The sequence below is a fragment of the Myotis myotis genome, unplaced genomic scaffold, assembly GCF_014108235.1.
Source record: "Myotis myotis isolate mMyoMyo1 unplaced genomic scaffold, mMyoMyo1.p scaffold_m19_p_3, whole genome shotgun sequence".
NCBI lineage: Eukaryota > Metazoa > Chordata > Mammalia > Chiroptera > Vespertilionidae > Myotis > Myotis myotis.
Window position 1 is genome coordinate 178,139,809 of NW_023416335.1, and position 12,610 is coordinate 178,152,418.

The window sequence follows — 12,610 nt, forward strand, 5'->3', positions numbered from 1 at the left end:
TGACAAAAAGCAGATCAACCTGCTAGAGACTGTGCAGCGAGTGCGTGGAAATGATTTCCAAGACAGGAGAGGGTAGAGAAGCCCAATGGAAGACAGACAGGCTCTAAAAAGTTTGACCTTTATTATGCTAAGTGAAATAAGCCAAGCCGAGAAAGACAAATATCACAGGATCTCACTTATTTGTGGAATCTAATGAACAAAATGAATTGACCAACAAAATAAGACGTGAAGCCTTCAGGTATGGAACAGACCAACATACCTCAATGTGTGGTTAGGGAGGGCAAGAAGAGATAAACCAAAGAACTTATATATTTACTAGAGGCCCAGTGCACGAAATTCATCCCTAGACCTGGCCTGCAATCAGGACCATCTTCCCTAGCTGCCTGCAGCTGGCTCCGCCTCTCGCTGCCACCCACTCCCATTTCCCCGTTCACCAATGGGTGATTGGAGCTTGCTGATGGGGGGGGGGGGGGGGAGGAGGGACTGAGAGGTCAGCTGTTCCCACCTGCTTGCCGGCTCCGCCCCTGCTGCAAGTGGCCACCAGGCGATTGGAGCCTGCTGGCTGAGGAAGAGGTGGTCAGTGTGCCTCCTAGTGACTGGTCCAGCGGTCATTTTGGTTGTTCTGCCATTAGAGTCAATTTGCATATTACCCTTTTATTATATAGGATAGGATAGAGACCTGGTCCACTGGTAGGGGCCAGCTGGCCTGCCCTGAAGGGGGCCCTGGATCGGGGTGGGGGTCCCTGCTGGGGGGGCAGGGCTGGCCTGGGCTTGGGGCTGCTAGGGGTTTGCAGGTTGGCCACACCCCCAATTGGGGTTGGGGTCCCTGCTGTGGGGCAGGGCCAGCCTGGGTGAGGGGCTGCAGGTGGTTTGCAGGCCAGCCATGCCCCTAGCTTTGTCAGGAAGGAGTCCAGAATGACATCCGGAAGGCATCTGATCTAGTGGGTCTAATTAGCATCTTACCCTTTTATTAGTATAGATATGCATAGCCCATGGACATGGGCAATAGGGCAGTGAAGACCTGGGGGGAGTGGGTAAGGGCTGGGAGAAAGGGGAGGAAATGGGGAAATGGGAGATATCTGTAACACTATCAACAATAAAATATATATTAAAAAAAAGTTCAATCTATCACATTATGTAAAGATGAGGAGAGAATTAGTGCTTTGGCAAAGGGAACTGAGGAACTCACCCAGGATACAGTGCAGAGAGATAGGAAAAAGGAAAATGTGGCTGAGCTTGGAGAACAGACTGAGAAGGTTTGGCAGTATCTAAGCAAGTTCTAGAAGGAGAGGCAAATGGGCGTGAAGCAGTATGTGAAGGGATACGTGTGAGAACTTCCTTAAGCTGAAGAAAAACAATGCTGCCTCAGGTGGAAGAGGCACGTCGAAGTCAGAGTGGTAACGATAAACGGAAACGAATCCACAGAGACTCCTTTGTGAACTGTAGCTCCTTAAAGATAAAAAGCCTTGAACGCAAACTGGGACAACAAATCTGCATTTGTAAAGGGAGAAAGCATGGGGTTCAGGTTTTGACTGTGCCGCTCACCGGCTGTGTCATTGTAACTAGGTCACCTAACCGCCTTGAGCCTCAGAGGACATCCTGTCATTGGCCCGTGGGAGTCGGGGTGGATAGTAACAAGAGCAAGGCCAAACACACAAGGCTTTGTGAGGCTGGAAATCTTTCCAGAGAATAAACGTGGACGTGTTTTAAGTCACTATACAAATGGCAGTTAACTTGGAATAGATAAGCAGGATGTATTTCCTTTAAACATATTTGGCTCTATCTTATAACTTCTTCAAGGGCAGGATTTTATTCTTCTCTTTTTGTGTTTTTCAAGCATAGAGCTTCCCCCATAGTAGACATCCCAAAAAATAGCCATTAGATGATTTTGGACGAGAGGCCCAAACTTTGCCCTGGGATTGTGTGATAAAACCTGGGTCCCAGGGGTTCCCCAACTTCCCTGCCAGGAGCATGGGTAGTCTTATTTCTTTGTCAGTTAGAGGCAAGATTAATCTTTCAAAGATAAACTTTCGGGGTTTGTGGCTGCCTTTTTTCTTTTTCTCTTTCCCAGTGAATTGTTTTAAAGTGCAAAGATTATTTTAGTGTGTCTGAGGCAACCCTTGGGTAACTGCTTTGTACCCAGTAGGTAATTACATACCGATACTCAGACCCTTGGGGCACCTTATTCAGCGGGCACTGGTTCACAGCAGAAACCACTCAAGGTGCTTCGTCCTGCCCCTGGAAGGCTGGCTTTTCCTGCAATCGAACATCATCCTTGCTCTTTGCTCTCATTTTCTCTCCCTAGCTTAAGACTAAACTATTTCCCTCACTCCCATTCATCATGGGACAAGGGGGTCCTTTCTGATTGGGGATTCAGGGTTTCCTTTGAAATATATATTTTTTGATTTCAGAGAGGAAGGGAGAGGGAGAGAGAGATTGAAACATCAATGATGAGAGAGAATCATTGATAGGCTGCCTCCTGCACAGCTCCTACTGGAGACCGAGCCAGCAACCCGGGCATGTGCCCTTGACCGGGATGGAACCTGGGACACTTTAGTCCCCAGGCCGACGCTCTATCCACTGGGCCAACCCGGTGAGGGCCAGGGTTTCCTTTTAAAGCTCTAACTCGTCCCCTGTAATTCTTGGAACCCATCCTGATGGAGCACCAGGGGAGGGCTCCTGGAGATGGGCTTGCTCAATAGCCAAGCAGGCCTTGGAGTCCCAGGTGCCTCGTCCCTTCACTTGGTTAACAGCCCTTGCATTACACTGTTCTCTGCCCAAGCGTATCCCCCAGTTCCCTTTACTTCAAAAACCATTGCTTTTTCATGGACTTGCCTCCCAGAATCAGCAGCCCTGCGTTTCCACAGTCCTCTGCCAAGTGTCCAGAGCGCCTTCCCTGACTGTTCCTTTTTAGAAAACTCGAAGAAACAATAGGTATCAACAGCCCACTACACCTCAGTTCCTTGGCCTCAGCCAAATGGTATTCTCACATTGATTTGAAAAGGCTTTTGCTTTTCATACTGATTTTTTCAAATGAATCAAAATATAGAGCTGGTTAAAAATAGAGTGTAATTCCCCTCATTTTTTGAATGAGGAGCTAAAGTTCCAAAAAAGGCTAAAAGGATTCTCCCCAATACACACCATTATACAAGGAGAAATGTTCTTTTGACTGTGTCACATTGCCTCACATATGAACAGAGGAAACTAAATTTTAACAAATAAATAACTTCCCAAGAGTTATTTAAAACTTGGCAGACAGCTATTTTCAGTAAAAAGCACACTATCAGAATACTGTTAACAGAAGCACAGTGGCTGTCTCTTGAGTGAGTGTAAAATTCTTTCAATGATAAAATGTTCTCTATTTTTAAAAGATAAACTTTGGAATAAATTTGGATGTACAGAGGAGTGGTTAAGAATGTGCTAAAGAGATTGCCCCTTCACCCAGTTTTCCCTAATGTTAGCATCTTACATAATCATAGTACATGAGAAATTATATGTACCGCGTACAAATTACATTTGTACATTGCTGTTCACTGAATTCCAGACTTTTCGGATTTCACCAGTTTTCCCACTAATGTCCTTTTCTCATTCCTGATCTCATCCTGGATCCCATGTAGCCTTTAGTCATCGTTGCCTCTTAGTCTTCTCTGCTCTGTGACACTTTAGGTCCTTCCTTGTTTTTTCACGACCTGATTCTTTTGGGGAGTGCTGGCCAGGCATGTTGTAGACTGTGTCTCGGGTTGTGTCTGCCTAATGTTTTCTCATGATTAGACTGGGGTTAAGGTTTTGAAAATACCGCTGAGGTTAACTGTCCTTCTCTCATCATATCAGGGTACAAAATATCAACATGACTTATCACTGTTTATACTTTTTGATATACAATCTAACCCTCTCCTCTCGTATTCCATCATGGCATTTATTTTTGTTGACTTTATAGTCTTTTGATTTTTCTTTTTTTTTCTTTCCTTGTTCCTTTATGCACTCTCTCCCCTTCCCCCCGCCCCGCCCATTCTCTAGAGAACTCTACTATGGTGTGGATTTTTCCCAAAAGTCTGTGCTTGTGGATACAAGTTTTTCTTTTAGAAGGAGAAGCTGATATAAGTCAAAGAAGAAAGCTTTGTGTGTCCTTTTATTACCCTTTGGGCGATGAAATGGAGAACCTAGGGAGCCACTCTCCCGGAGGGCTGAGGGACGGGAAGACAGCCCTTCTCTTGGTGGCCTCCCGGGTGGGCCATTTGGTTTTGGAATTTCCAACTCTGAGATTCTGTTGTCGTTTGACATGTGACTGTTTTGTAATCCACCATGCCTACCAAGTGGCCACTTCTGGCAAGCACAAGGTCGTTTTGAACGAATAAATCAGAAGGCTTCAGGAATTGGAACTAAAGTGGAGAATTTCTCTACTGTGCAGTCAACACTAAAGCAGTTAGTGAAAATCGAGGACTCAGAGGAAGATTGACAAGATCATTTTTAAACTCAACCCCATCTCTTCAGATAATGCAGGGACGTCATTTTAAAGGCTGGGACTCTCACATTTTGCTTCTACTCATGGTGGTGACACACTCAAATGCATAAGTGAAAAAGTCATCTTGTGAGGCAGTGGCTGCGACTTTTTATGTGCTTGAACATGTCAATCATGTCTAACACGGTGATTCTCCAGTATGAGCCAATTACAATTACTTCCTCTATTACCTTAACAATTGCTTTATTGAATTCCTTCAGATTTGGAGTTAGTGTAATTTTCTTTGATGAAGATTGAAACTGTTTTAGATTTGAAATAACTAGCATTTATTGAGCATTCACTACCTGCTGCACTGTGCTTGGGGCTTCCTATGATTTATTATAAAGTATTTCTAGAAAGTGGAAAGTGTTGCTATCCCAATTTTGCAGCTGAGAGAGTTAGGTATAAAGAAGTTATGCAATCATCTTAAGGTCATCGAGGTCATTACTGGTTAGAGATGGGACTCAAACCAAGTTTGACGCCAGAGCTGTTTGTTCTTAACCAGTGTACCATACTGTCTATTGAATTATACCCTCCTATAAACTTTACCGTTTGGTTCTTAAAGCCACATAGATTAAATCTAATCCTTTCCCCACACAATACCCTTTAAGTGTTTGTTTAGAATGATCGTAGTCCTACAGATCTTTTCTTCTACAGTTTTAATTTTTAAAAATTCTTCCACCTGCTGCCAGCTATACATTCTTCAGTGATTTCTCTGGTCTTCATCCTTCTACCTTGTTTGTTCTCTGGTGAGCTCCTGTTGGTCATTGTAATTCTTACTGGCATAGAAAGAACGGAACATGGGGGTGCAGTCTGATGAGACTCTCCCTCTTTTTTCATGCCGTACTTGAAGCTCTGGAGTCCTAGGCAGGAGTTCCTAATTTACTTCCATCTGTTAATCAACCCAAACTCTCGATGCCCTTTCATTTGCTTCTACAAGTCCTCATGTCCTTCCTCCTGTATTGCATAATTGGTGCTTTGGAACCAAGTAGAGCAAGCATGTCAAACTCAAAGGCTAACATGGGCCAAATAAACAAGGTTTAAGTTTATGTGGGCCACAAAGAAACAAAAGCTTCAATTTTCATAGAAACATAGGTTTATTTCGATAGAGACATGCTGAATACAAAGGGCTGAAATAAATGAGTAATTGTTAACATAAAATAATAGAACATTTTAATAAAAATTAATATTTTTTTCTTGGACATTAACTTACCAGACAACGAATAACTGCACAAATTAATAAGTGTAACGCAAATAAACCTATTTTTCTTGTTCTCCGAAGGAAAATATTTCCTGTTGCACATACCAAACAAGTCAGTCCAAGACTGACGTGGCAGTCGGCTACTAAAATATTCACTGCTAGTATTAGTGGAGAGAAATGGTGCGCCTGTGCGTAAGGCGCATAAGGGAAATGAATGCAACACGATTATAGTTATTAGTCACTAGTGAACGTTGTAGTTCATTATTAATAATTATGTATAACAAGACATTGTAAAAATTAAGTTACGACATTTTTATTAAAACATTTCTTACATACTGTTATATTGGCTGGGCTGCAAAAATATTCATTGTGGGTCATATGTGGCCCGCGGGCCGTTAGTTTGACATGCTTGAAGTAGAGAATCTGTTACATTTCATACTGTTAGCATTGGCTCATTGTTTTAGCCTGCCAAACTCTGTATCTCTCTCTCTGATCTTAGCTCTCATCCAAATTATTTATTCAAATTCTCAGTCTCATGACATCTTAAAATTTGTTAAGTACATAAAAGGCATATGTGTGATTCATTTCATGTGTTGTTCCACTGTAATTGAATATATCTGAGGAGAAATAGATCAGGACTGTGTTAGTTGGAGTACCTGCAAATCAGACCCTGGAAGAGTTGGATGGAGATCCTGTTTGGGAGGTGAGAAAGTGGGGAAGAGTGAGCCTAAAGAAAGAAAGGCAATAAAGTGTTCCTGAATGCCCCCCACTGTGGCAACTGGAACTCAGTCCTGCTGGGGCCTTCTGAGAAACCATGAGGAACATTCCACAGCATCTCCTACCAGGGACAGCAAGGCTGGGGCTAACTTCCTTCCTCTGGGTTGTGGGTTGCCCCGGGAGGTGTTATCACCCTCTTTTGACAACACACTTCTGGTTTGCCCCTCCTTGCAGCTGGGCAAGTTCTCCAGGTGTCAGGGATCATCCTCATGACGAGGAGAAGAGAGATGCAGGAGCTTGAAGTTGGAGGTTACCAGCATTCTGGAAATTGTCCACTGAAATTGTCTAGTAAAATCGAGTGCCCATCTGACACCATACATGTTGTTACAATATTATTGGCTATATTCCCTATACTATACTTTACATCCCCATGACTGTTCTGTAACTACCAATTTGTATTTATTAATGCCTTCGCCTTTTTCACCAATTCCCACCAACTCTCTCCCATCTGGCAACTACCAGGTTGTTCTCTATATCTATGAACCTGTTTCTGTTCTGCTTATTCATTTATTTTGTTTTTTAGATTCCAGATATAAATGAAATCACATGGCCTTTGTCTCTCTCTGTCTGACTTATTTCATTCAGCACAGTGCCCTCTAGGTCTGTCATGTTATTGCAGATGGCAAGATCTCATTCTTTTTTTTATGGCTGAGTCATATTCCGTTGCATATACGCACCACTTTTGGTGGACACTTAGGTTGCTTCCATATCTTGGTTATTGTAAATAATGCCAACAATGAATATATGGATGTATATGTCTTTTTGATTTAGTGTTCTGGGTTTCTTCAGTTAAATACCCAGAAGTGGAAATGCTGGGTCCTTCTTTGTCTGGTATTATATCCTTTGTTTTAAAGTCCAATTTGTCTGGTATAAGCAGACATTACCCTAGCTTTTTTTTTTGTTTCCTTTTTAATGAAATATCTTTTTTCATACCTTTACTTTCAATCTTTCTGTCTGAAATGAGTCTCTTGTAGACAGTATATGTAAGAATCTTATTTTGTTATCTATTCAGCCACCTTGTCTTTTGATTGAAGCATTTAGTTCATTTGCATTTAAATTAATTGTTGATAGGTATGTATTTATTGCCTTCTTATTATTTATATTTTTTAAATATTTTTTCTTTCATCTAAAACAGTGGTTCCTAACCTTCTGGCCCTTTAAATACAGTTTCTCATGTTGTGACCCAACCATAAAATTATTTTCGTTGCTATTTCATAACTGTAATGTTGCTACTGTTATGAATCATAATGTAAATATCTGATATGCAGGATGGTCTTAGGCAACCCCTGTGAAAGGGTTGTTTGACTGCCAAAGGGGTTGTGACCCACAGGTTTGAGAACCACTGTTCTAAAAGAAGGCCCTTTAACATTTCCTATAGTACTGGTTTGGTGGTGATGAAATCCTTTAGCTTTTTATTGTTTGGGAAGCTCTTTATTTGTTGTTTGGTTCTAAATGATAACTTTGTTGGTTGTAGTAATCTTAGTTGTAGGTCCTTGCTTTTCGTCACTCTGAATATTTTATGCTAATCCCTTCTGACTTTTAAAGTTTCTGTTGAGAAATTAGCTGATAGTCTTTTGGATCTCCCTTGTAGATAACTAACTGCTTTTCTCTTGCTGCTTTTAAGATTCTCTCTTTGTCTTGAAGCTTTGTCATTTTAATTATGATGTGTCTTGGTGTGGGCCTTTTTGGGTTAATCTTATATGGGACCCTCTGTGTTTCCTGGACTTGTATATCTATTTCCTTCACCAGGTTAGGGAAGTTTTCCATCATTTTTGCTCTCTTTCTTCTCCTTCTAGCACCCCCATGATGTGCATGTTGGTGTGTTTAAAGTTGTCCCAGAGACTCCTTAAACTATCTTCATTTTTTGGATTCTTTTTTCCTTTTTGCTGTTCTGATTATGTGTTTTCTGTTCTCTTATCTTCCAAATTATTGATAGTCCTCTTCATCTATTCTACTGTTGATTTTCTGTAATGTATTTTTCATGTCAGTTATTGTGTTAATCATTTCTGACTGGTTCTTTTTTATGTTTTCATCTCCATTTTTATGTTTCCTATCTCTTTATTAAAGCTCCTACTAAGTTCATCTACTCTTCTGCTAAATTCATTGAGCATCCTTAAAACATTTGCTTTGGACTCTACATCTGGCAGATTGCATGTCTCCATTTTGTTTATCTCTTTCTCTGGAGTTTTGTTCTTTTCTGTCATTTGAGACATGTTTCTTTGTCTCATTTTATTTTTTTAAAAAAATATATTTTATTGATTTTTTTACAGAGAGGAAGGGAGAGAGATAGAGAGTTAGAAACATCGATGAGAGAGAAACATCGATCACCTGCCTCCTGCACACCTCCTACTGGGGATGTGCCCACAACCAAGGTACATGCCCTTGACTGTAATCGAACCTGGGACCTTTCAGTCCGCAGGCCAACACTCTATCCATTGAGCCAAACCGGTTAGGGCCGTCTCCTCATTTTTACTGCCTTCTTGTGTTTGTTTCTGTGTATTGAGTAGAGCTGCTACATCTCCCTTTCTTGGTAGAGTGGCCTTAGGTAGTAGGTATCCTATAAGGCCCATTGGTGCAGCTTCCCCAGTCACCAAAGTGGGGCACTCTAGGTTTGCCCTCTCTGTGGCTGTGTCTACTCTCCTGTTGTACTTGAGCCTTGATCCCTATTGGCATCTCAATGGGAGCGATTTACCCCCAGGTCAGTTGGCTGCCAGGACTAGCCACGACAGCTGTGGAGGAGCTGCTGTGCAGTGGCTGATCCCATGGAGCAGGACTTGCCTTAGCTGGGCTCTGGTGCTTGCTGAGTCTGCACCTTGAGTGTGTCACTTGTGGTGGTGGTTGGCTTTTGCTTTGGCATGGTCTGAAGTTGTTCACCAGGTGTGTTGGCTCTGGGCCTCCCAGGAGGTGCAAGCCAAGGTCAGCTGCCTGTGCCCTGCTCGGGGTCACCTGGCATGAGCTACAAAGCAACCTGAAGATGGCTGTTACTTGAACTGGGCTTGAAAGTGCCTGGGAGAGGCCAAGTTGCAAACCAAGATCAGTTGCTGTTAATGCCAGGCCTGGGGCCACTTAGCAAGATGCACAGGACATTCTGAGGCCAGATGTTGCTTGTTTGAGATATTTTAGGAAAGTCTGAAGCATGAGCCAAGATAGGACGTTCATAAGGAAAAGCCACTTGTGGGTCTACAAGTTGGGTGGGATGGGTCTCAAGGAATTACCAGGGTGGGACAATGTTAGCCAGATTGATGGAAACTCAGATATTATACTTGCCTGTTGACTCTGTGGCAAAAGGGCTCAGCAAAGGAACAACAGCCTCTGTCAGCACTTATGTCTGGGAGAAAGCCCTTCAACCCTTGCTCTCATGTCAGACTATTCAGTTCCTCCTGTATGCCCTGCCACAGTGCTGGAGCTCAGAATCTGAATAAGTTTGTGCATGGGCCTCTTGAGAGGAGAGCCTGGGACTCCAGCAGCCCTCCTCACTCAGCCATAATTCCTGCTGGTTTTCAGAAGTTGTGAGGAGTTGGCCTCTGGGTACTGGAATCCTGGGCAGGGGGCCTGGTGTGGGGCTGGGACTCCTCGCTCCTCATGCGGGACCTCTGCAGCTGAGCTATCCCTCCTGATTTTTAGTCACCACAGTGGGTATGGGACCAGCCTGTTCCTTGTCTTTGAACCCCCTACCAGTCTCCACATGGCTTCTTCTTTATATCTTTAGTTGTAGGACTTCTGTTCGGCTAGATTTCAGGTTGTTCTGAATGATGGTTGTTCTGTAGTTTAATTGTAATTTTAATGTAGTCATGGGAAGATGTGAATACTGAATTTATCCATCCACCGTTTATCTTACCAGAAGCCCTATTTTAATATAGTCTTAAATTCTACACCTCTAAATTTAAATTCGTTGGTGCCAAATATCCATTCTAACATATAATCCTGTAATGTGAATAACAGAAGATAAAAAAATCTATATGTGCTAAGTTAAACATTTTTTAGGTTATAGCATATTATAGTTAGCTGGTATTCAGAGAAGTTTAGAAAATTGCAATGGAAATGCAAGCCAACAATGACATGATGTATACTAAAACATCTTTAAGATTGTTCAGTGGAATGTTACTGCTGTGTTGATTCGTTGTATTTGTGGTAAGTCATTATATTGAAAACATTTGATAGCTAATCCCATAATATTAAACTCTTAAGTGGCAATGGAAATTGGATAATAAGTTTTCTTAGTGAGCTTTTCAAGAAGGGATGAAATAAAAACAGACTATATTACCTCTTTGGTTCTCTTGTTGAAGCTAATCAGGACTATAAAAGTACTTGCATGTTTGAATACTTTAGTCTCTGAGGGACGTTGATGTGGTTCTGAGTGGAAAAATAGGACTTCATACTGTGAATGTCTCATGAATTGCTGTTAAGGCAGCACTCACACAATTAGTTGTGTATCTGAAACATATATGATGTTTGAACTTTGATTCACGGCTTTAGATTATGAAGTTTACTTCTCTCGCTTAAGAGTAAGCAGTGATGGGCAGAAAATTCACCCTTGTGATGCACATGATTTAGTGGAGTGAGGACAACTCTCTGACTCCCTCATTTACTAAGCGTGTACTGGGGCCAAATTTCCTGAGCTGCCAGCTCAAGTGTAAAAGTCTCCCCTCCAGTGTTGTGTGGAAAGTTAGTTGTGTGTCCAGATTCTTTGTAAATACTGAATAAATACCTTTCATCTCTGAATGTTTTAACTCAGTAGCCAAGATGACTTTTTCCGACAGTAGAAAGGCCTACATATTGAAACTTTAAACTTTGAGTGCTTATGATGACCTTTATCCATGTTACCTTATTTAATTCTTAATAGCCAAATTTTACAAATGTGGAATCCATGCTTTTGAGAAGTAAAGTAACACGCTCAAGGTTGTAGAGTTAGACAGGTTTGTCCAAAGCTGATGTTTTTCAACACTTTGCAAGATCTTGGATGCATTTAGTAGAGATTTGTTGAAAATCTGTGTGCAATGCAGTGTGTGAACTAGTTGCTACGGTTTAAATGCATCAGAAATGAATGCCGCTCTCAAGGAATTTATAATCTAATGAGGGAGATAAGATATGCATATAAATAATTATAGCACAAGGGAGAAAGTGATAAGGGCTAATTAAAAAGGTATGGTGACAGTATTGTGGGAGGATGGAGATTTTAATTTCCTGTTTTGAGAGATGAAGAAAGCTTATTAAGATAGCATTTAACCTGTAACTTGAAAGATTTGTACCTGTGGGGAAGGGACATCTAGGCTTCTCAGGCCTTTTGTACTTTTTCATTAAAGTAGTTCCTAGGGTAATAATTGGTATACAAAGCAAAATTGCATTTCCTCTTTATACAGTAATGGAATGTTTGCTATTCTTTTGAGTATAATACTGAAACGAAAGTGCTTTATTTATTTGAGTATAAATAAAGCCATTACCCCAATATAAATTAGGTCTTCAGGATATAGACAAGTAAATCAGTGATAACTAAATATGACCAGGACTGCTCTACTATTTCTGTTGCCGATCATGAACACTTATTTAGGCTTTGTTGTATGTCAGATAATGTTCACAAGGCTTTAGGTTTTATTCATCCATTTAATCTTTATACAGCCCTAAGTAGTGTGTATTATTAAGATATTATTATCTGCATGTATTAGATAAGGTGCTATAACAGAACTAAAACAACAATAAAAACCAAAGGTTTATATAAGATAGAAGAAGTTTCTTTCTCAATAGTTTCTAGGTAAGTGATCCAGAACCATGTTACAACTCTACCATCCTCAACACATGGCTTTCAAAGTTGCTGATGAGAGTCACCATTTTTCAGTTAGTACAAAGAAGGTAAGGGCAAGAAGATCCTTTCACGAGGACATGTGGAATTGCATATATCACTCTTATTCATGTTTCATAGTCACATGGTATACTGGGTGGAATGGTACGCCCTCCTCCAATAAGCCCATGTCCTAACTCTCAGCCCCTGTGAATATTACCTTGTTAGGAAAAAGAGTCTTTGTAAATGTAATTAGATTAAGACTCTTGAGATAAGATTATCCTGGATTACCCAAGTAGGCCCCAAACCTGATGACAAATGTCTTTATAAGTGACAGAAGAGGAGAAGACACACACAT

The 12,610-nt window shown here is 41.3% G+C and overlaps 1 protein-coding gene across 6 annotated transcripts in view; it reads left to right on the forward strand.

The window, feature by feature from the left end:
- The window catches only part of ITPR2 (inositol 1,4,5-trisphosphate receptor type 2), a 421,971-nt gene that overhangs the window by 37,909 nt on the left and 371,452 nt on the right, over positions 1-12,610 (forward strand). The gene's annotated exons all lie outside the window — the stretch shown is intronic.